The sequence below is a fragment of the Oryctolagus cuniculus genome, chromosome X, assembly GCF_964237555.1.
Source record: "Oryctolagus cuniculus chromosome X, mOryCun1.1, whole genome shotgun sequence".
Lineage (NCBI taxonomy): Eukaryota > Metazoa > Chordata > Mammalia > Lagomorpha > Leporidae > Oryctolagus > Oryctolagus cuniculus.
The window spans coordinates 78,880,219-78,903,918 of record NC_091453.1 but is presented as its reverse complement, the minus strand read 5'-3'; the positions used below and the strand labels follow the sequence as shown (position 1 = coordinate 78,903,918).

Genomic DNA, 23,700 nt, shown 5'->3' with positions numbered 1-23,700 from the left:
ATACAGAACACAGAAACCAGAGATTAAGTGAATTACTTCTTAAGGGTATAAATATAAGGACACAAACTTTATGTTACATAAGATGGGGGAAAGAATATGGAGAAACTCCTACTAATCTTAACATTGAAATTTTACAAGTCAGAATTTGAAAGTTGAAAACATTCTAAACCCAAGAAGATAATATATTGCTATAAAGTAATTTATTTTAACTTGGGATTTGTACTTTACTTTCAGTAAGTACCATTTTTCAAAGAGCAATGAACTTTGTTCAAAACCATATGGTTTCTCAATTCAGAGTGAAGCAACAAGATAAAAGGACCATTTATTTCTGTAGAACAATAAAGAATACATCTTTGACAACACTTATAATGTTAGGAATTACTAAAATATATTGTACCCCCCCTCCCAGATAACTCTCTCATGATAATTTCAATAATGCTTTTTCTTTCTGCCTTCGAGTCCTTCCTGGTTCATTTTCCCCATTAATTTTCAATTCAATCTGTTAATACAGCTTCAGAATTACATTTGGAAAATGCTATTCACATGTGCCATTTTTTTTTTACCCCACCCCTTCGTGTTAAAGACTCAGGATTAGTCCTTTAAACTCACTTCAGACAATCCCTATCCCTTGTTTGATCTCTGAACATACCCCTACTCGCACTATAATGCTATAAAATACTGTAATGCTGCTCAAGTACTGGGCAGAGCATATATAGGACTAACGGTAGCCAGATGTCAAAGTACCTGTAAATTGCCAGAATGAAATAAAGGGACAATAAGGTAGATTAGGAAGTAATAAGCTTCAGGTAGAGGAGAACATTTTGAAATGTCCGTAGACAATCTCATGCTTAATTCAGAAAAAGGTATGGTGTTTCATTGGAGGAGGTGCAAAAGAAGGATATTGCACAGTATACAGAGCCAGGAAGCACTGCTTAAAATGCAAATGTGTTATGATTTTGTATAAACAGTGTGAAAAGACTACTGGCCATATAGAATAATTTATCTAGGTTACATCAACATCCACAAGAACACCAGAATTTTAGTTTCAAATTTTAAAGAAAATACAGTATTGGCAGCATGGACAAGACACTTAGCACATTGTATTGTACATTATTGTTGTTATTTGGTTAACTTGTACTTTATATTTCAAAGCCAGGCATTGTGTTAAATATTTTATAGGAATCATTTTGCTTTTTAATTTGAGTCTTATCTTTCCTCTTCATAAATTCACATAGAACAATGATTATAATCATTTTTGTACGTCCCAACTATTTTTTGTGTATACCATTACACATTGTGGATAATTTCAACATGTTTACTGAATAATTAATATATAAAAATATGTAAGCACTGTGTAAAAGGTATTCTAATGCAAATTTAGAATTAAACGACCTTAATTCTAGGTTTCTATGAGTTTCTATATCCTCATCTGTTAAAAGAGTAATTCAGACTGAATGGCTACATAGATCATTTCAAACACTACAACCTTATGAAAATTCTAACAACATACTAGTTCTGAAAATCTACTTCAAATAATAATACTCAGGCAGTTGATTATTATATCTCAGAAGGAAATGATCATGACTCTGTAACTTAAGAAATTCTTATGCAAGCTAAAGCCAGTCCTCACTTCAAGTCTTGGACTTGTTTTTCATTCACTCCATTGCCCTACACTTGAAATGATTCATATTTTGGGGCCGGCACCATGGCTCACTTGGTTAATCCTCCGCCTGCGGTGCTGGCATCCCATATGGGCACCGGATTCTAATCCCGATTACTCCTTTTCCACTCCAGATCTCTGCTGTGGCCCAGGAGGGCAGTGGAGGATGACCCAGGTGCTTGGGCCCTGTGCCCGCATGGGAGACCAGGAGGAAGCACCTGGCTCCTGGCTTCGGATTGGCACATCGCCGGCCATAGCAGCCATTTGGGAAGTGAACCAATGGAAGGAAGACCTTTCTCTCTGTCTCTACCTCTCACTGTCTATAACTCTACCTGTCAAATAAAAAAAAAAAAACTGTAAGAGTTCTACATTCAATAAAGTATCTGCAAAATATTATATAAAAAATGATTCATATTTTAAAATAGTTGAATGAATGAAAATGATCTCTCTTAAGTCTTTCCTTACTTAAATTGAAGAGATCATTGACATCAATAACAAATTAAATAATCATTTTAGGGGGTTTAAGTTGAGCTGCTTGTGGCCAGAAACCCTACACTGGTAATGATATTTAGTGATATGATAGGCTGGATAAATATCCTGCTGCTTTTTCAGAAACCATTAAGATATAGTTACTTCAGCAGATCACAAACTAACTTCCTTGAGGCATAGAAATGTTACTAAAGAATAATTTCATTCATTTTTTTCTCAGCAGAACTTCTAACAAGATTTCTAGTTATCTTGAGTAGTGAATCATAAACACAATAAATATTTTTAGGATAAGAGAGGGAAGGGTTTGAAGCAGTTTTGAATTTCAAAATACCTTGTAACTAAACCAAAGTTGAAAAAGATACAGCCGGCACTGCGGCTCACTAGGCTAATCCTCCGCCTGCGGCGCCAGCACCCCGGGTTCTAGTCCTGGTCGGGGCACCGGATTCTGTCCCGGTTGCCCCTCTTCCAGACCAGCTCTCTGCTGTGGCCAGGGAGTGCAGTGGAGGATGGCCCAGGTCCTTGGGCCCTACACCCGCATGGGAGACCAGGAAGAAGCACCTGGCCCCTGGATTTGGATTGGCGCAGTGCGCCCTCCGTAGCAGCCATTTGGGAAGTGAACCAATGGAAGGAAGATCTTTCTCTCTGTCTCTCTCTCTCTCTCTCACTGTCTAACTCTGCCCGTCAGAAAAAGAAAAAAGATATAAAGATTAAATAAAGTTTATTTGACATGGAAGCAACATATGTATACAAACCATGCCAATGATGCACATCCTCAACCTTTGAATATAGGTATTTATTTTACCCATTATAAGAAGAAAATTGGAGATGTTTATGTTTTCTAGTTTTAGAAGTTCCATACTCTTAATTCTTAGAGCTATAAAAGCTTCAGAACAAGTGAATATAAATAACATCTAGAAAACTCCAAATTGCTCAGTCTTACTATATATTTGCTAATGTAGATACATTTTTTGAGATTCATCATACTATCGTATCTATTTTCTGTTCTCTTTTAACTCTTTATACATTCTATTTGCTACATTTTAAAATATTTGTTATTTTCTATAACAAATTTTTTCTTACATTCTCTTCCCACTTTTTCCTCTCTAATTAATCTTACTTTTGAACAGAAGCAATAATGTAGCTGGAAGTGTTCAATAATATAATCAATCATATAATATCCTTATGGATGTATCTACTTGTCACACCATAAAAATTTTATATTTCTTTCTTTTTTAAAAGACTTATTTATTTGAAAGGCAGAGTTACAGAGAGAGAGAGAGAGATAGACAGAGAGAGATCTTCCATGTGCTGGTTCACTACCCAGGTGACCACAATGACCAAGACTGGGCCAGGCTGAAGCCACGACCTTCATCCAGGTCTCCCACGTGAGTGCAGGGGCCCAAGCACTTCAACAGTCTTGTGCTGCTTTTTGAGGTGCATTAGCAGGGAGCTGGATTGGAAGTGGAGCAGCCGGGACACTAGCAGGCGCCCATACGGGATACCGGCATTACACGTGGCTTTACCCACTATGCAACAACACCGGCCTCTCAAGTTTTTGTAAGATTCATTTATTTATTTGAAAGGCAGAGTTACAGAGAGAGGAAGAGGGAAGAAGGGAGAGAGGGAGAGGGAGAGAAAGAGGGAGAGGGAGAGGGAGAGGGAGAGAGGGAGAGGAAGCTTCCATCCCCCGGTTCACTCCCCAGATGGCCTCAACAGCTAGGGTTAGACCAAGCAGAAGCCAGGAGCCGGGAGCTTCTTCCAGGTCTCCCTTGGTGCAGGGGCCCAAGCACTTGAGCAGGGGCTCAAGCACTTAGGACATTTTCTGATGCTTCCCAAGGCCAATAGCAGAAAGCTGATTGGAAGTGGAGTAGACAGGACTTGAACCAGTGTGGAAATGGGATTCCAGCAGGCATCCCAAGCAGCAGCTTAACCTGCTATGCCACAATACCTACGCCAAATATTTTAGAGCTTTTATATATACTTGTTACATATTCTTTTATTTGATTTTCCACAAAACTGAGTTATTTGGGGCCTGTATTATTTTTCTCTCTTTTTAAAAAAGACTTATTTGGAAGGCAGAGTGACAGAGAGAGGTAGAGGGGGAGGGAGAAAGAGAGAGAGACAGAGAGAGGGAGAGAGAGAGATCTTCCATCCACTGGTTCACTCTCCAAATACCTGGCTGGGTCAGGCCAAAGCCAGAAACCAGGAGCCTCCTCTGGGTCTTCCATGTGGGTGACAGGGTCCCAAGAACTTGGGCCATCTTCTGCTGCCTTCTCAGGCTGATTAGCAGGGAGCAGGATGGGAAGTGGAGTAGCTGAGGCTTATGTTGCAAGGGTGGCTTAACCCACTGCACCACAAAATAGGGCCCCCGGGGCCTGTATTATTATGTGGATTATACAAATGAGAGCATTAAAGTTGAAAAAGTTTCAATTACTATCCAAGGTCGCACAGATTTAATTCTACAGCTGGATTCAAACAAATCCGTGGTTTATCATTCAAAATTCTATTCTAAATCTGATACAACTCCCTCCCCTAATGTCATGCATATTTACTTCCTGAAAACTTTAGATGCTCACTAATAAATGATGCAATTAAGCATTGCATACAGATATAGAATGGTGTGTGTGTGTGTGTGTGTGTGTGTGTAGATAGGGTCATTTTACTCTGGGATGATTAAAAAACATAATGGATGTTTATTTGTCTTCAGGGGAGCAGACATTCATTTGCATATGGTCAAGGTTTAAATAAACAAAGACTGATGGGCAATACGACATTGACAAAAACCTTAAAAATTAAAAAAAAATCACTTTTGCAGAATAAATTGAAAGAATTTTTACAGAATAAACTTTCTACAGAATAAATTGAAATGTTTACAGAATAAATTGAACTACCCAGTTGTACTTTAGCTAAGCATGGTTTCCTGAAAGTCCACGAAACCCTGTTTGATTTCCCCTTCAAACTTTTCAAAGGAGTACTTCAATTTATTTTGATTTTTCTCTCACTTTTGTAACTATTAGCCCTACTCATGTTGAGGTTTCCTCGGATCTCCAGAGCCCAGAAAACAGAGTACCTTCTGCGTTTCAAAATAGTATATTCCAATCTTGCACTGAATGCAAACTTTGCTATTTTACCCAAATGCATAGTATATTTTAAAGGAAAAGAAGCACTGATGAGCAATTAATATTATATGACCTAGGTTTCAACATTTAAATGGTACTGTGCGAGAGTAAGGTAAAAATGTTTGCATACAATGAAATTACTAGAAAACACTTTTCAGGAGAAATTTGTAATTAATATAAAATGTTTCTGTTAGCTCAAAATGAAGAAACTGAGAAAATATTGGGTTATTTTATCTTGAAGTCAATTTTCAGTGAAGAATTTTTACTGGAAGTTCATTAATATCTTATTAATATTTTTGTCCATGCTTAGTTTATGATCAAGCGTCATGGTTAGAAATCTTCATTCTTTTAATATACCCTTTTTTTTTAAAAGTTGGCTACATAGTCTATTTATAAAGGGCTTCAAAAGAAAAGGAAATTTATGGACAAATATTCATCTAAAGGCTTTTAAAATGACATACGATCTTTTTTGCCACTGTATTGGAACTTCTCATTAATAAGGGGTACTCAGTTTCCTAGATTTGTATTCAGAACTCCTTTGAGTCTTTGGGGGTGATCCCAGCAGGTAGGAAGGAGAAAAGGAAAGGTCATTTATAGCTTGCTCAGATCCCTTATCACAGTCTTTAATGAATCTAAAGCTGTATCATTTGTATTGGTATGAAATAATTTCAAAAGAATTACTTAAACTCTTGTCCTCCATTAGAATTTCACCTGTGGTACTCAATCCTGTTCTAGATCTGTCTGAGTAATCATACAGATTTTTACCACCACCACCATCATCAAGAAATAGATTTTGAAAATTAATTATACCTGACATTGAAAAGACATGGCAAAGCATATAACATTTGTTCATAGAATCACAGAACTTTCAAGCCAGGATTCAGTGAACATTTTTTTTTTTAGTATGAAATGGTTCCTACCATTGAGTAACTTACATTTGTAGGAGGAAGATAAAATACATTGATGTGCAATTAAAATCAAAACATTGTATAATGAAGTACTATATTATGTACTGTGTGCAAATGAAGAAAGAGAAACAATTAAGGAGATTTCATCAAAATATATAGGGTATGAACTGGAATCTGAAGTTGAGTAGGTTTTGAATTGACACAGCAGCAGGGCAACAATCCAACAAGCTGTATGACATTCACATTTCATAGAGTGAGAAAAGATAAATTTAGGAACTAGTTGGGGTAAGAAAGGGATTTTGGCTTGGATATATTTAAGGTGATGATGAACTTGCATCATCAGATATTCTTCAGAGAGCTGAAAATGTGTAGCTCAGGAGACAAGTCAGCCCTGGAGGTAAAAGAATTAGGAGCAGTTCACTTTGCTAGTGTAGTTGATTTATAAAACTTTGCAGGGAAGATTGCAGAGAGAAAAGAGCACATGTCCAAAGACTAAGCATTGATTACTTAATGATGTGTGCTCAAAATGAATCCTTTCTAAGTTTTTCTCCCAACTTTATACATTATTTCACTCAGTGAATATTAAGGTTCTGCTCTGGGCAGGACATTTGACTGGGCACTTCAGGGCCCCCCAGAAGAAAGAACACTGCTTAGTTCTGATTTCTAGCAGTCTGGAGTGTAGTAAGTAGTTGGAGATCCAGTATACACACGTGACTCTACATAAAAGATCTGACAGGTAAAGGTCATTGTAAAATTTACAAACGTTCAGGGAGTAGAATACACAAAAAAGAGATTGTAAGGGATGAAAATACTAATATGAAAATCTCTTTCCTGCGAAGCCCGAAGAGGGGATATCATTCTGGATCAACTCTCTCTGGCACTAACATTTTCACTAACATCTAAATATATTTTTTACTGACTCACAGAGATTTTCAAATGGAAAAGACATTTTAAAAAATCACAATAAGTCTTGAGTCACTCACTCTCAGTGCTGTTGCTCTTAAGCTCTTAACTTAATTAAAAGATAAATCAGCAAGCAGGAGTTAAGACCCTCTGCATATCTAGCAATGAATTAGGTTAGCTGAATAATGCCAATAAAAATAATAAGATATGTACAGGTAGGAGTCATGTGAATTAGTTGTTATTAGCAAGCCTTTAGATATCTGAATGATACTTGGCTTATAGTACAGATAAGTAAAGAATGAAGTGTCAATTAGACTCTCAGACAAAATCAGTTGTCTGAATACTTCATGCCTATTAGTTCCCAACACCAAAAATTTGTTTATTTTGATTAGAATATTTTTATAAATATTAGCAAGGCTAATATTATAATCCCTGAATATTATATTATATTCCCTAATATTATAATTTTAAATGCATGGATAACATTCTGAAAGCAACAACACATTAGGTACTAGGCATTCTAATAAAAGCAATAGAACTAAAATATACTGACTTATTGCTTATATTTTGAAAATGAACAAATTAAGGTTTAGAAAGAGTGTCTGATTTGCTCCAGGCCACACAACCAATTACTGGCAAAGAACCTAAATCTCTTAACTTTGAAATCAGATTCTTTTCCACCATGGTGCACTACCTCTTAAAGGCCATGTGGCATATTAAATGGGAGCTTTTAGAAATTTGACTACATCATACTGTCCTTGAGAATCATGTCATGCTTAATAAATTCAGAATGAACAGAAAGTACATTTGCATTTTTGGCTTAAAAAATTGAAAGTTAGTACAAGTAATGAATACTTTCAAGATTAGGACTTTTATTGCTACTGGCATATAAGTAGAAGATATATATGTGAGCGTGCCACATGATATACAAGATATATATATAATACATGTATATTCACAATGAGAAAGAAACATCCAATATATAAATAAGAGTCTTTTTGAGGTTTAAATTAGGTAACTGACCAGTGGACATCCCTGTGCACAGATTTATGCTAGCTTTAATTTCTTGATTTGTTGAAAAACTGAAGACTGCAAAAGCTCAAGGCTGGATGCTTCCTTTCTATAAATTAAATCTTTTAAAACGTATAAATGCAAGCATGAGTCACTAGGTACAGAATTCCAGCTTTAATCCATTATGTCATTTTTATAAGGAAACAAACCAGTGACCTTCATGTAGTTTTAAGGATAATGACTCTGTGAACTACAGAGTATGGGAAAGATGAAATCATAACATGAACAATTAAATGAGCTCAATGGCATGATCTAAAAGGTAAAGAATAAAACTGCATTTTGTAAAATGAAGTCAGTTTATTTCTGGGATTCTCTTTCATTATTCACTTGCATGTGTGCCCTGCATAGATTGAACTGAATTCAAACCCAATGGAAATATTCACTTATCTTCCAGTTACATTTTAAATAGTTAACTTTCATTTATATGTGCACAAGAAGAAACACTGACAAGAAGCAAATGGCATAGCATGTTTTGATTGGTGGCTTAAGTTTTCTGTTTATTCAGCCTTTTGTCAGAACTTTTGTAGGTAATATTACTAAAAGTATTCTTTGTTTTTACTCTTATACCTAATAAATAGAGATCAGAATATTTGATGTAGAAGGAGATTAAGAGAAGAAATCATGGGCACTTCTAACAAAAAGGAGAAACGAAAAGGAATTAACCAATATTGAGTCCCTTCCCCACCACCATATCCTCGCCAGTGCAGCTGGTAAAGTACATACAAGGGAACCTCAACAAACTCTTGAAACATGTATATTATGAACTATCTATGCATGGATTTCACAATTTTTCCCCCAAGAATTAATCTTTTAATTTCAGTTTTCCATGACATTTTGAAGTCCTCATATATGATCTCATGTAATTCTCACAACAACCCTAAGAGATGGTCCATGGAGATAAAAGAGTTAAAGCACATGTAAACACACAGCTAATAAGGAGTTGAGCCAAACCCAGGGCTGATTTCATGGCACCTTGATCATGTTACAAATATATATAATTTTTAAGTTTATTTTTATTTATTTGAGGGACAGAGTAACACACAGAGAGAGGTAGAGACACAGAGACATCTTCCATCTGCTGATTCACTCCCCAAATGCCTGCAACAGCTAGGTCTGGGCCAGGCCAAAACAAGGACCCAGGAACTCCATCTGGGTCTCCTACATTGGTGGCAGGGGCCCAAATATTTGAGCCATCACCTGCTGCCTCCTAGGGTATACATTAATAAGAAGCTGGATCAGGAGTGGATGTGTGGGATTCAATTCCAGGCACTCTGATATGGAACATATGACCAACTGTACTGCAACTTCTGCCTCCTTTAATTTTTTTTAAATATTTATTTATATACTTGAAAGTCACAGTTACACACACACAGAGAGAGAGAGAGAGAGAGAGAGAGAGAGAGAGAGAATCTTCCACCCACTGGTTCACTCCGAGATGGCCACAACGGCCAGAGCTGCACCAAACTGAAGCCAGGAGCCAGGAGCTTCTTCCAGGTCTCCCACACAGGTTCAGGGGCCCAAGGACTTGGGCCATCTTCCACGGCTTTCCCAGGCCATAGCAGAGAGCTGGATTGGAAGTAGAGCAGCCAGGACTCGAAATGGAGCCCATATGGGATGCCGGCACTGAAGGTGGTGGCTTTACCTGTTATGCCACAGTGCCGGGTTCATAAATTTTTAAAAATATATAAATATATATGAAATGTTAATTCAAAGAAGTAAATAAAAATAAATTAGGAGACATTAGTTATATATCAGCGTCATCAGAATTCAGTTTCAAAAATAAATTTTTTAAAAAAGGTAAAGTTGGCTGGCACAGCGGCTCACTAGGCTAATCCTCCGCCTTGCAGCGCCGGCACACCGGGTTCTAGTCCCGGTCGGGGCACCGGATTCTGTCCCGGTTGCTCCTCTTCCAAGCCAGCTCTCTGCTGTGGCCTGGGAGTGCAGTGCAGGATGGCCCAAGTGCTTGGGCCCTGCACTCCATGGGAGACCAGGAGAAGCACCTGGCTCCTGCCATCGGATCAGCGTGGTGCGCCGGCCGCATGGCCGCGGTGGCCATTGGAGGATGAACAAACGGCAAAAGGAAGACCTTTCTCTCTGTCTCTCTCTCTCACTGTCCACTCTGCCTGTCAAAAAATAAAAAAAAAAAAGGTAAAGTTATTTACAATAGAAATGAAGATTGAGGGGCCAACACTGTGGTATAGCAGATGAAGCCGCCGCCTGCAGTGCCGGCATCCTTTTGGGTGCCAGTTTGAGTCCCGTCTGCTCCACTTCTGATCCAGCTCTCTGAGAAAGCAGTAGATGGCCCAAGTCCTTGGGCCCCTGCACCCACAAGGGAGACCTGTAGCAAGTTCCTGGCTCCTGGCTTCAGATCAGCTCAACTCCAGTCTGCAGCCATTTGGGGAGTGAAACAGTAGATGGAAGACCTCTCTCTCTCTGCCTCTGCCTCTCTGTAACTCTGCCTTTCAAATAAATAAATAAATCTTTTTTAACTAAAGGAATGAAGATGGAAAATGCATGTAATATATAAGTTAGTTGGCAATAAAATAGGAAAATTGAAGAAATGAATTACAATATTTTTAAAAGGCCAGAGAGATTTACCTTAAGTTCTCCAAAATCATATTTACTAGGAAAGAAAAGGAGGCAGTTATATTAACAAGGAAAACATTTTGATTATATATTCCATGAAATCCCTCTCCTTACATATTTTAACATAAGTAATAAAATATTAATCTAATTTTACATATAATAATATATTTTGATAATTTATCAGGCTCCAATCTAAACGTGGTACCAGTATTTTAAGTGCAAAGCATATTAAAGACAAACTTTACAGCTCCATTTTATGTGTTTTTCTAACTTTAAACTGTTTCCCTCTGCTATGAAACTTCAGATTAATAATATATTTTACATTGAATTTTTTCCTGTGATTTTTTTCACAATGAAACTTTTCATTTCTAGTTGTCAATATTATGACTTATTTTTTAATAAAAACAAAGAATATCAAATAAATCCACCTGATAACTAAAACTATTTAAATAATCAATTTACAAATGCTATTAGTAGCAAAAATCTATAGAGTATTCAAATACTGTCACTAGTTTCTAACTCAATTTCTGTATCTGTTAACTTTAAACATTTTTAAAAAAAAATAAAAAATGCTAGTACATATGCTCTCCCAAGGTCAATAAAAAGAGATACGATAAGGCTAGCCTTGCAAAACAAAGTACAGACATCGCCTCCCCACCATAACCACTCATGAATATCAACTGTGAATAAACAGAGATGATGAAATAAAGTTTCCAAGACAATTTTTGCCCATAATAGAGAAGGTACAGTTTTTCCTCTTCTTTTCTTGGATGCTTATAGGATTGACAGAGCTGTCATTGGAATGTATGGTCCAGTGTTCAGATCAGTGATCTTAAAAAATCATCCCAAATGAAAAAGTTTACATCATTCTCATTATACATAAACACTGAATATTTGCTGATGCGAGTGAGAAAAGGGCAAGATAAAAATTGACCTTTGAATGTATCTTATTCAATTAAAAAAGATTTCATAATGCTTTGGTTGTCTTGCCATATTTGTCACAGCTTCAGTTATTTGTTTTAATGTCCTGCTCCAACTTCCACATCAGTACAAACTGCAGAGCATCATATATTAGGGTTATTGTTTTTTAATTAAAATCTGGCCTTTTATGAATCTTAAAGCTATGTTTAAACTTTTATTTTGTGAAATTAGTGTATGCCACAATGTATTTTATAACAATAAAATCAGTCTTCCAAAGTTACATTAAGATCTGATTTTTCATTTGAAATAGTGGATTCAATCCCCAAATAATTCTTAAAGTTTTATTGACATTTAATTTAATTCATCCATTTTAATACATATAATCCAATACTTTTTAGTATATCCTCAGAGTAGTACAACTGTCACCATCGTTTGGAATGTTTTCATCATTCCCATAAAAAGCCCTGTACCCAGTAGCAATCACTCCACAAACTTCCCCTACCCTGTCCCCTAGACATTCAAAAATCCCTTCTGGTATCTCTCTATTTCCTTATTCTGGGAACCTGCCTGCTTTGTTTAACAGATGTACTTGCTGAGTCTATCAGATAGGTTTAGATTAAAAGGGGTTGGAAAAGAGAGCATGGTTCAATCCAGACAATAGAGTATTGACTTATTCAGTTCAATTCTTAATGTTTTCACATTTTCAAAAGTGCTAAAATGTTGTATCCATGTAAGTATCATGCTTACTTTTGTTTTTCAGTTTTATTTTGATGCTGAAAAATTGATAAAGAGGAAGTCATCCTCCAATGTTTCAAACTCAGAGAAATTAAATTTCTTGCCCATGTCTTATTTTTTCCCATTCTATCCAATCAAGACTTGTCAAATGCGATGCTCCTTTCCAGAGAAGAGGCATTTACCCCAGTAAACTGGTTTTTTTTTTTTTTTTTTTTTGACAGGCAGAGTGGACAGTGAGAGAGAGAGACAGAGAGAAAAGTCTTCCTTTGCCATTGGTTCACCCTCCAATGGCCGCCGCGGCTGGCGCGCTGTGGCCGGCGCACCGCGCTGATCCGATGGCAGGAGCCAGGTGCTTCTCCTGGTCTCCCATGGGGTGCAGGGCCCAAGTACTTGGGCCATCTTCCACTGCACTCCCTGGCCACAGCAGAGAGCTGGCCTGGAAGAGGAGCAACTGGGACAGAATCCTGCACCCCGACCGGGACTAGAACCCGGTGTGCTGGCGCTGCAAGGCGGAGGATTAGCCTAGTGAGCCGGGGCAGCGCTGGCTCCCAGTAAACTTTTGTATACAAGATATTTGCATTTGAATGCCACAGGAAGAAGTTGATTGAAGCATGCCATCTGTTTCTTTTCTGGATCTCCAATATAGAAGACACTTCTTTAAAATTACCTCTATTGAGAGGATTTTTATGGAATAAAATTGCTTGTCATTCTGATTGACTTTGGATTATTCTTTTGTAATAATGGTGTTGCATAACACGTTAGTAGGAACTGCAGTTGGAATACATTTTAACTGCCAACATCAGTAATAAAAAAGTGAGTACATAAAATCTGAATACAAAAACTAGGATCTGCTACCTAAAATGTGATTTCTACTACTTAATATACTTCTAAGACAATAAATCTGATAACATCTAATTAAAATTGTGACTAGATCCTATTAATAACATTACTACACATGTACTCTGATCTTTTTTTTCCTTAAATATATATGCTCTATACGTACTAGACAATTACTGTTTTCATGGTCTGCATTGTGTTAAATACAGGAAAAAAAGGAAGTGATAGGCAATTGACCATTTTGCATTTAAAAGCATTTCCCATTGGCTTTTCTTTGGTTTGCCAAGTTCAGTTGGGCTTCTGATTAATTGTTCCAATGGTCATTGATAATCCACTCCATTGTTCCTTGTGACCTGACACAGTGATATTAGAAGGGAGTATCATGTTAAACAAAAGTTGACATTTTAAAGAATGCACAGTTTTCAAAAAGTTCATGGAAAATGCATATTATGAAAAAAATGCATGGATTTATAAAATGTTTTGCTCCAAAATAAACTATGTTTTGATTTCATTTACCACTATTTCAAGTACCCTCTTACACCATAACTTGCAAAGAAAGTTCAGGCAATTTAAATTAATAAATCAATAGGAAGGGGCCTGCGCCATGGCTCACTTGGTTAATCCTCTGCCTTGTGGCACCAGCATTCCATATGGATCGGTGCAGTGCCGGCCATAGCAGCCATTTGGGGAGTGAACCAATGGAGGAAAGACCTTTCTCTCTGTCTCTCTCTCTCACTGTCTATAACTCTACCTGTCAAATAAATTTTTAAAAAGTCAATAGGATAAGCAAAAGGAGCATGTAATGTACACTTTAAATAGGCCACAAATAAGACTCAGTGAAAGAGTAAAAGAATCATTTTGGACAAAGAGTGGAAGAAATAGAAATGGGTAAGGACATATTGTGTGGTTCCATTTCCATGAATTTCTGGCAGGCAAAAATTACCTATTGTGATAGAATTCAGATAGAGCTTGCCTAGGGTTTGCAACTACAAAGGATAAGGAGGATGAAAATATTTTATATCATCCTTGGGATGGCAATTACATAGGTACAAACATATATCAAAACTGACCAAACTGCACATTTAAAATGTGTACATTTTATTATGTATAAATTATACTTCATTGATGAAGATTTCTATAAAAACCAAAGTAGGCAAAGGTACCTTTGGTCCATCTGGGACCCTGTTTTAATCCTGACTGGAAGATGACCCCTTTCTTTTTAAATGAATATGAATCTCTGAATTTCCAAAGAAGTGCAGCCCATTCTTTGACATCCTATTCAGAATTGAGAATTAGCATTTTAATGATGACTTTGCCACATTAAGTTAGGCATTTCTTTGATAGATATTCCACTTTAAATGCCTGCTTTTTCCCAATTATTTCAACAAAGTGAAATAAAGCAGCAAACGTGGCCATTAATTCTTCATTGGGTTCTTATGACTTTTTAAAGCAATATTTTGAAATGAAACTACTGTTTTATAATCTCTGAGAAGGCTGAAAACAAAATAGCAACAATTTTTGTAGGAACAGTATAGTAAAATGTATTTGGAATAATTGCAAAATTATCTTTAATACTACCATATTATCAACTATAAATAGTGTCTGAGGGAATAGGTTTGTACATGTACCATTTAAGAATATTCTATGCTGGGGCTGGGCCTATGACACAGTGCAGGTTAAGCTGCTGCCTGCAGTGCTGGCATCCCATATGGGTGCCTGTTCCAGCCCTGGCTGCTCCACTTCTGATCCAGCTCCCTGGTTATGGCCAGGGAGAGCAGTAGAAGAAGGCCCAAGTCCTTGGGCCCTGCACCCATGTGGGAGACCTGGAAGAAGCTCCTGGCTCCTGGCTTCAGTCTGGCCCAACCCTGGCCATATGGCCTTTTGGGGAGTGGACCAGTGAATGAAAGATTCTCTCTCTCCGTCTCTCCCTTTCTCTCTGTAACTCTATTTCTCAAATAAATAAAATCCTTAAAAAAGAGAATATTCTATGCATTATTTTTAGGAAGGAGTTGCAGTCAGGATCATCTTTTCTATCTTAATTCACACTGGGCCTACAAAGGAGAAAAATCAGAGTTATAGTGGCGATTTTGAAAAATAATACTTCAGTAGCATAGAGAGAAACTTGAAATGACAGAGAATTGGTAACAAAATACATCTCGAATTTAGGTATAAATTCAGCTGAGAGGAAAAAAATTGTTTATGATGGGTGCACAATATTAATATAAAGAATTATATTGTGGTTGTGGTCAGGTGGAGAGGCAGAATTTGAGAAGATTTAATTTCACCTAAGATATTCCATACTTTTTCAAAGTTAAGATTTTAGAAATCTAAAACATTAGAGACATCATAAAGCATATTTTCAGTTGGTAAGTCTTGGAAATAGGAATAAATGGCCTAAGCACAATCATAGCTCACCTTGTTCTGACTGCAATTATCAAAGATGACCACTAGGGGGAGGTAATTCTGTTCTCTGCAGCCACAACTGTTTGATTCCCTCTGAGGGTACTTTTGCGGTTAGGTAAAATTAAGTGGGAGCTACACTAAGTATAATGGATGATTACTGTTTATTGAGATGATCTCATGCTTTACTGCAATACAATGTATGATGCTTATTGTAGAGATTAATAATGGCCACCAACTTCATCAAGCAGGCAATCTCATCATTGCTGCAATATTGCTATAAATTTTGTGCTTTTGTTTCTTGAAGCATGTTTGGTAGAACCAGTTGTTCATGTCTTCCCCAGAAAATTATTTTTATTTATTATACATCCCATGCCTTTTGATTAAGATAGAGGTTTAATGTGACCATATGCTCTCATATAGCCATTTCCATAAATCTTTGCACTACTTAGAGCAGTAAGAGAGGCAAGAAAATGCATGTTCAAATTTAAAAACACTAAATCTATTTCCTGAAATTTAGATTAAACTAGCTATGTTCTTAAACTGTTTTTTTTTTCACTAACTTGACATCAAAATTGTTTTTTACTGTCATAAGGAATGAAAACTGTAAAAATAATTTTTGGAACATTACATTGTATTTTGAATAAGAGGTATCACATTAAATGATTTAAATCATAGCTTTAAAATTCATTAATACACATTTTATGTTAAGCTTCAAATATGTTAACTTATGTAAATAAGTTTATGAGCTAATAAAATATTTTAATATCCTCAAACAATATAGTAATTAACACGTCCTATGCATTTCTCATAACCCTAGTGGTCTTCATATCACTGTTTTATTTACTCGGCTGAATGGAAGAATTAGCTTTATAATTTAAGAAAACACCTGTATTTAAAGCTTTTTGGTCATGTTTTATGTTTTGAGAAATTTTTGATACTTAAAATATGTTAATTGTTAATGTTGCTACACTAAATTTATTTGTCCTTCTGCAAAAAATGTAGCTGGCTGATATTTCTTTCTTCTTAGCAGAAAGCTGGATAGGAGGTGCAGAGTAGGCTGAAACCAAACCCTCTGATATGGGAGGAGGGCATCTCAAGCAACAGCTTAACCCACTGTGCCACAATGCCCGCCCCTACTTAACTGATTTTAGTTTCCTCTGTAGCAGATGGATGAATACTGACATCTTCAGTTTACTAATATTTTAATGTTTTAAATTCATGTTATATGAGTGAGACTTTCTTCTGCAGCTTATGGACAGCAGCCTTACTACTTTTCAGTTGCTTATAAGTGAATATCAGAGGTCATTTAAATAGCACCTTAACTATAGAGTTCTTATTGTATTTTTCTCAATGTTTGCTTTTAGGGTTATCAGCTAATACCCGCAAGCATCATAGGCCAACTAGCGTCGTCCTTCAGAAATAATTGTAAGTATACCCATAAGCATGCCTCGTTCTTAATATTCAACTATTGTATTCAGGTAATTCCTGTTCCTTAACTAGCATAGAGCTACCTCTGAACTAGTAAAACATACACTATGTATGGCTGATTCTATCTGAAAATGAATTATTATTTAGATGGCAATCACATTTTAATGCAACCTAAAAAAACTATCAGCTTATTTGTATTAGTAAGTAATGTGTGATTCAGGCACTCATACCAAATATTTAATCCTCATCCCAGCTTTATAGCAAATGAATATAAAATAAGATGGTATAAACTGGGACAAATTGGCTAGTGAAGAAAAAACATGAATTCCAATTTTCTCCTTCAGTAACCAACTCTTCTATCCATGATTAGAGCATAGAAAATCCAGATATTGTTTGCTATGATACATTTAGAAAGCAAAGCTCTTCTGAAAGTCTTGATGCATGGACCTAAAAATTTATGAGGCTGAGACAGAAGACAGAGAACTTGGTTTCTCAAAGGACGTTATACATTTATAAAGGCTGAAAGCCATCCATCTAGAGAAAGGGACAACTACACATTCTATAAACTTTCAGAGCATGATTATCTGATTGGGTAAATATATTACAAGTTAGTCAAGATTTGTCAAAACTGGATCCCTTATTTTATATTCCAAATTGTGCTGGGAATTCTTAGTTAATTTTCTGTTTACTCTCATAGTCATATACATATATTTAGTAACACAAAATGTTTTTAAAATGATAGCTTGGGAGGAGGAACTGATATGAGGAAACTCAACTTTAACAGTAAAATTGTAACACACGTTCAGCTTAGCATCAATACACATATATATACTCATTATATAGAAGAAATTAAACATTACAAAAATAAAGTGAAAATGGAAGTATCAAAATCCAAGAGAGGTTAGAGATGGAGTAAGGTTCGGAATGTCTGCCACATACATTCATGATCAAAAAATAAAAGGAAGAAAAAAGGAGGGATTTTACATCAAGAGAGTAACATCAAAATGGCTGCATGAAGATGTGCTGTAGTCAGAAAGGCCAGTGGACAGTGAATTGTCCTGCTTTGTTATTTACAGATGAGGGCAAAGGTGACACTTCCTTTATTTAATCTGAACTGAAAGAGTTCTTGATGCTATAAACAGCTTTCCATAAGGGAAATAATTCAAAAATGAGATTGATAGGGAAAATTCAAAAAAATAAAATATGTAAAATTTAAAGAGCCCCACAGCAGTCCTGAGATGAAACTCCAGTTTTACCTGCAGCTGTTTTCACTACCTTGGTGAAATAGGTTAATGTGAATGCAGGTAAGTTAATATTCTCGACCTTCAAACAATGTGCAAGCAAGGCTATCTCACACATATACCAAAGGCATCGTAAGCCCCACCTGGTTGTAGAGACCAAGCTTAGCCTTGCTAGAAGGTGAAGTCTGCCGGTGGCACTATTCTGTCCTTACCATGTAATCTCTGCACTCCTGCATCTAAAACTCTGTAATGAGTGGTTTTGCTTCTCTCCCAGGCCTGTGTACCCCTCTTTGTACACAAACCTTTTGACACTTTGTTCTTAACCAACTGTTAATTAGGGAAGACTTGATATGCAAATTCATTCTAAGATAGCACTATCTAACAAGTCCTATGCTATCCAGAGTGATGCACATTTCAACATTGAAAAAGTCCCTTAAATCTTTGAGTTCCTGGATGGGCTGAAAGGCAAAATATGCACTTCTCTATGGAAGTCATTGCATATTTCACTTCTCTATAAGGCTGGTCTTGTCGGGGCATGTCAGTGATATGAAACATATGTGTAGGAACACTTAACTGTAAAAGATTGGAGAATGGTTATCCATAGTCAATCATGTTGTTAATGCTAAACTTACTGTATTTTCACTGTATAAAGAAGAGTACTGGGGGTCTTATTATAATGTTTACATCTACAGCTTGATACTCTTTGGGTTTTTGAAATATAGATCCTTGGGTATTTGTGGCTATTTATGCTATCCAAGATTCAATAGATCTTAAAAATACAAGTCAGTTCACCTGATTTATTTCCAACTCACTATTGCCTTCCTTAAAGCTTTATTTATGCTACCTATGTTACTGTGATATAAACACATTATATGAGAGTCAAGGTAACAATTTAGGTAATGCATTTAATATCTCCTGTGAAACATGATCAATTGGACAGCTGTGCTCCTCCAGAGCTGAACAAGGTTTGTAATATCAGTAAGTATTAAAGATGAACATTATCTTTTTTTTTCTGTAAAACTGTATCAGCATTTAAAGTTCTTCATGGAAAGGTTAATGTAATAAAGAAATAGTACACACACATTGGCTCCACACTCTCATGACAGGATTTATACTTGTCACTCTTGACACATATATTAACAATTCATGAATCTTTAATCTTTTAGTTAAGTGGCCTTGTATTGCTACAGATAAATACATGTTCAGTTAACAGAATTTTTTATTATGTGTTTTCTGATATAATGAGTGCTGGATCTATAAATATTGCAGAGTTCTTTACTACAAGTTACTTTGAAAAGATAGAAAGACCATAACAAATACCGAATATTACGTACATTGATGGATAATTCCAGTATTACACTTTGCATTTTATTGTTCTTGTTTTATTCCAAAATATTTAATTTCTTGTATTTGATAAAATAAATATACTTTATTACTCTTTAACTCTCCATTTGGTTAAAATAAATTGTATATAATAAAAGTTCAGGAAAGGAGTGCAGGATTGAGTGTGTTAAGTAACAGAATATAGTGTATTTCATGTAGATGCACACTTTTTTGCCACCTATAGGAACTAAAATAGTATTGACATATAAAATTTATTTAATAATATACTCAATTACTAGTGTAATAATAACTATTGAGCTTATAACAATAAAATAATAACACCTCTATAAAAGAGTTACTTAGGCATGCTTTATAGTAAGTGAACATGCACATTTAAAGCATAGGAAGACATGAGTCTTTATAATTCCATATTATGTATAGTTTTTGTTTAAAATAAATAAGCCAAAATATAAATGGTCTTTTATAATAATCAGTGGAACCCAAAAGATAGGAGATTAAATAAATACTTAAAGAAATAGGCATTTTATTTAATTTTCTAACTGAGCCAGTTGATAACTGATAAGACTGTGCCATGCATATCATTCTCTTTAAGTAGCCCGTGCCCAAATCCAAAAGGCTAACATAATTCAGATTGTATATATTACAAGATATTTCAACGTTTGCCAAATAAGTGAAAGTCAATCAATTTTGGAATGAGAAGTAGCCAGTTTCAAAACAGTTATGTATCCACCCATATAAGATAATAGTAATAATAAAATAACTGTACTTGTGTTTTCTCCTTTTGAACATACACCTTCAAAAATATTTTTTTAATTTATGCATTCTCAAAGCATACCTCCTTAAACATAAATGTGGCTGTAATTACAGTAAGCAAATTAATATATGACATATAAGAGAATATTAGAATCAAAGTGGTTATGACACAAAATATTTATTTTTAACTATTTAAAGTATTTATTAGTGTTAATTTCATATATATACTTAATTTGTATATGTCCTAATTTAAAAATAACACATATTTCAAATAAAATACAGATTTTTTTAATGGCTTGGAAAATTTTATGTGCTATCTGATGTGGACATTTGCATATTGTTTCATGTTTCCATTGAATTTTACTCTTATTTAAAGGTGATTCTTTCCCACCAAAACTAAACATATGGCCCACACAAGTAATACATTGTGTATGTAAGTTTCATAATAATGGCTTTATGTAAATCTAGATACAGTAGGGCATTGAGTTCTCAAAGCAAATCAGTACAACAAAAGACTAAAACTAGTACAAAGGACACTAATAAAACATGAAAGCCAAATCATGTATTTGTGGTATATCCATTAAAATCAGACATCAATTAAAATAAATATATAACTAACTGTCATTCCATTGAGTATTCTCATTGACTTCCTAGGTTAATTATGTAAGACGGCACTCTCAGTAAATTTTTTTATACTATTTGTTGAACTCTATTTAGTATAGAGTTAATCTTATGTGTATAAAGTTAATTGAAAACAGATCTTAAAAAATAAGAATGGAAATAGGAGAGCGAGGAGAAAGAAGGGTGGGAGTGCGGGTGAGAGGGCAGGTACTGAGGGAAGAATCACTGTGTTCTTAAAGTTCTATTTATTAAATCTGCGAAGGTTATGTACCTTAAATGAAAAGTTTCTGGGAAATTAAAAAAAAAAAAAAGGTGTTTAGCATCAAGGGAATAATATCATTATTTGGATAGCCAGATTATGTAAGAAACTCTGAGTCATCCTTGAATTATCTTTCTTTCTGTTATACTCCATAAACAAATTCATCACAAACTTCTGTCAGTTTTAGCTTCCACATATCCTCACTCAATTTCTGAAATCATCATACCAATTTGGCTGTCCATGAACTCCTGTCTGAGTGATGGAATAGTTTTTGAATGAATCCTCCGGATTACACATGTGCACTCCTAATCATTTTTCTAATTCTCATTGCTTCTAAGATAAATGCCAGAGTCTTCATCATGGTTTATGAGACCACCTGGTCTGGCCCCCATCTACTTTTTAGCTATCATATTTACTCTTTCTCTGTATCCCCTTCTTGAATGCTTCAGCCACACTGGCCTACTTTCAGTTCCTCGAACAAGTGCTCTCTCTCTGATCACAGGACCTTGCCAGAAATTGTGCCATCTGTTGGGATGGCCACATTTATCCATAACTTACCTCTCTCAAAACTCACATCAACACTTAACTCTTATTAAACCTCCAAAGCACAAGCTAAAAGGCAATTTCTTCTGGGAGCAAAGAAGACTTCCTGCCCACCTGATGCCATAAGACTAGGAGAGCATCTTGTTAAATACTTGCATACATAACACTGGATATCTAGCCATCACAAAACTTCTTGCAATTGATAATTAAGCAATTATTTTGTGATTCCCTGAGGATTGTCCTCTCTTCCTTTAGATAGGAATGCCAGGAGATCAGGTAAAATATTCACTTTTGCTCACTATTCTTAGTATCTTGTGTAGTCCCTAGCATGTATCAATGATTCCATAAATATTCAATGACTGAAGAACTGAATGTACAAATTGATATTATCAATTAAATAGTCATTTGTATAAATTTTGAGGATTTTTAGTCTGTGGTTGTTCAATAGCAAATAATATTTTTCTACTTCCCCCAGTGACTAAAATCTCAACCTAGAATTGCAGAAGGGAGCTATCAATGGATAACTATGACAACAAAAGTATTGCTATGACTTTACATACAATGTCAGCTCTACAAGCTGTTAACACTTACAAGTGCCTAATACACATTGAAATTACTGAGCAGTCCAGAAGGGATTTTGAATAGATCTCTTTTGCCCTGTTTCATGCATCAAAATAACTTTATATCCACTTTTAAGCCATCAGATAACCAAATCATATCACTACTATGTTCACTAAATAAGCAAATTCAAATATTAAAAATTGTTCTAATGGGTTTACATTTCACACTAAAAGAAAATAAGGTGTATGATTATACTTCAAAAAGTTTGAGGAAAATTGGAGCTAATAAGTTTATTTTGATGAAAAAATTTAAAATCTATCCATAGCTTTTTCATAATATGTTGTTTCCATGAACTTTCTGAAAACCTCTCATATATACATAAATAATACAGTATGAATATATTATTGAACGTATTAAATTTATGCTGGATATATATTAATACAATTAAAATATAATGTTTCTAGATGAATACATTGCTAAGTGATGGAATTCTTAGCTCATATTTCCTCTGGGTTAAGTTATCTTTCTTATTTCTTTGTAATTTCATATTGTACTTTGTTTTTATTTCAGTGAATTGTGCTTTATTATATTACAATGACCTAAGTTTATCTTAAATTACGTAGATCTGCCGTAAGTCATACGTTTTATTATTCTGGTCATGTTTCCATTTTTTCATCGGTTAAAATACTGACAAATAGGGCTGAGACAATGCAACGAGTGCTGGACTAGCATTTCTCACACCTTATGTGGCCTGATTGGTCTGGGGAGGTTGTCAGCTACAAATTCTGAGTCAGCAGGTCTGGGTAGGGTTTTGAGAATTGGTGTTTCTAACAAGCTCCCAGGTCTCCGAAGACTACCTTGGTGTAGCAAGGTTTTAGAGCAGGGGTCAGCAAACGCTGTTTGAAAAGAGCCAGATAGTAAATATTTTTGATGTCGTGGACCATATGGACTCTGACACAACTTCTCAGTTCTGCCATGATAACTTGCAACCAGAGACAACATACCAATGAATGAGGGAGGCTGGGCTCCAATAAAACTTTATGAATGCTGTCATTTGCATTTCCTGTTTTCACATATCATGATGTATTTTTCATGTTTTGATTTTTTTCCCAACTGCAAAAAAGAGAGACACCATTGCTTGCTTATGGACCATAAGTGTAGTTCACAGACCAGAGGCTGGTGGAAGGGCAAGGTGGAGGCTGGAGGCTTGGTAGAAAATATTACTGTTGATCTAGGTCTTGATAAATCAGACCTTTCTGGACAGATAAGTGGGTAGATGGGAAAGACAGAGATAATCAGGCAACAGCATTAGTGTGTT

At 35.6% G+C, this 23,700-nt stretch overlaps 1 protein-coding gene across 1 annotated transcript in view; it reads left to right on the top strand.

The window, feature by feature from the left end:
• The window catches only part of HTR2C (5-hydroxytryptamine receptor 2C), a 354,866-nt gene that overhangs the window by 9,587 nt on the left and 321,579 nt on the right, over nucleotides 1–23,700 (top strand). Inside the window, exon 2 of the mRNA XM_017350005.3 lies at nucleotides 16,997–17,057. The gene's annotated coding sequence lies outside the window, so the exon portion shown is untranslated. The remainder of the gene's footprint in view (nucleotides 1–16,996; nucleotides 17,058–23,700) is intronic.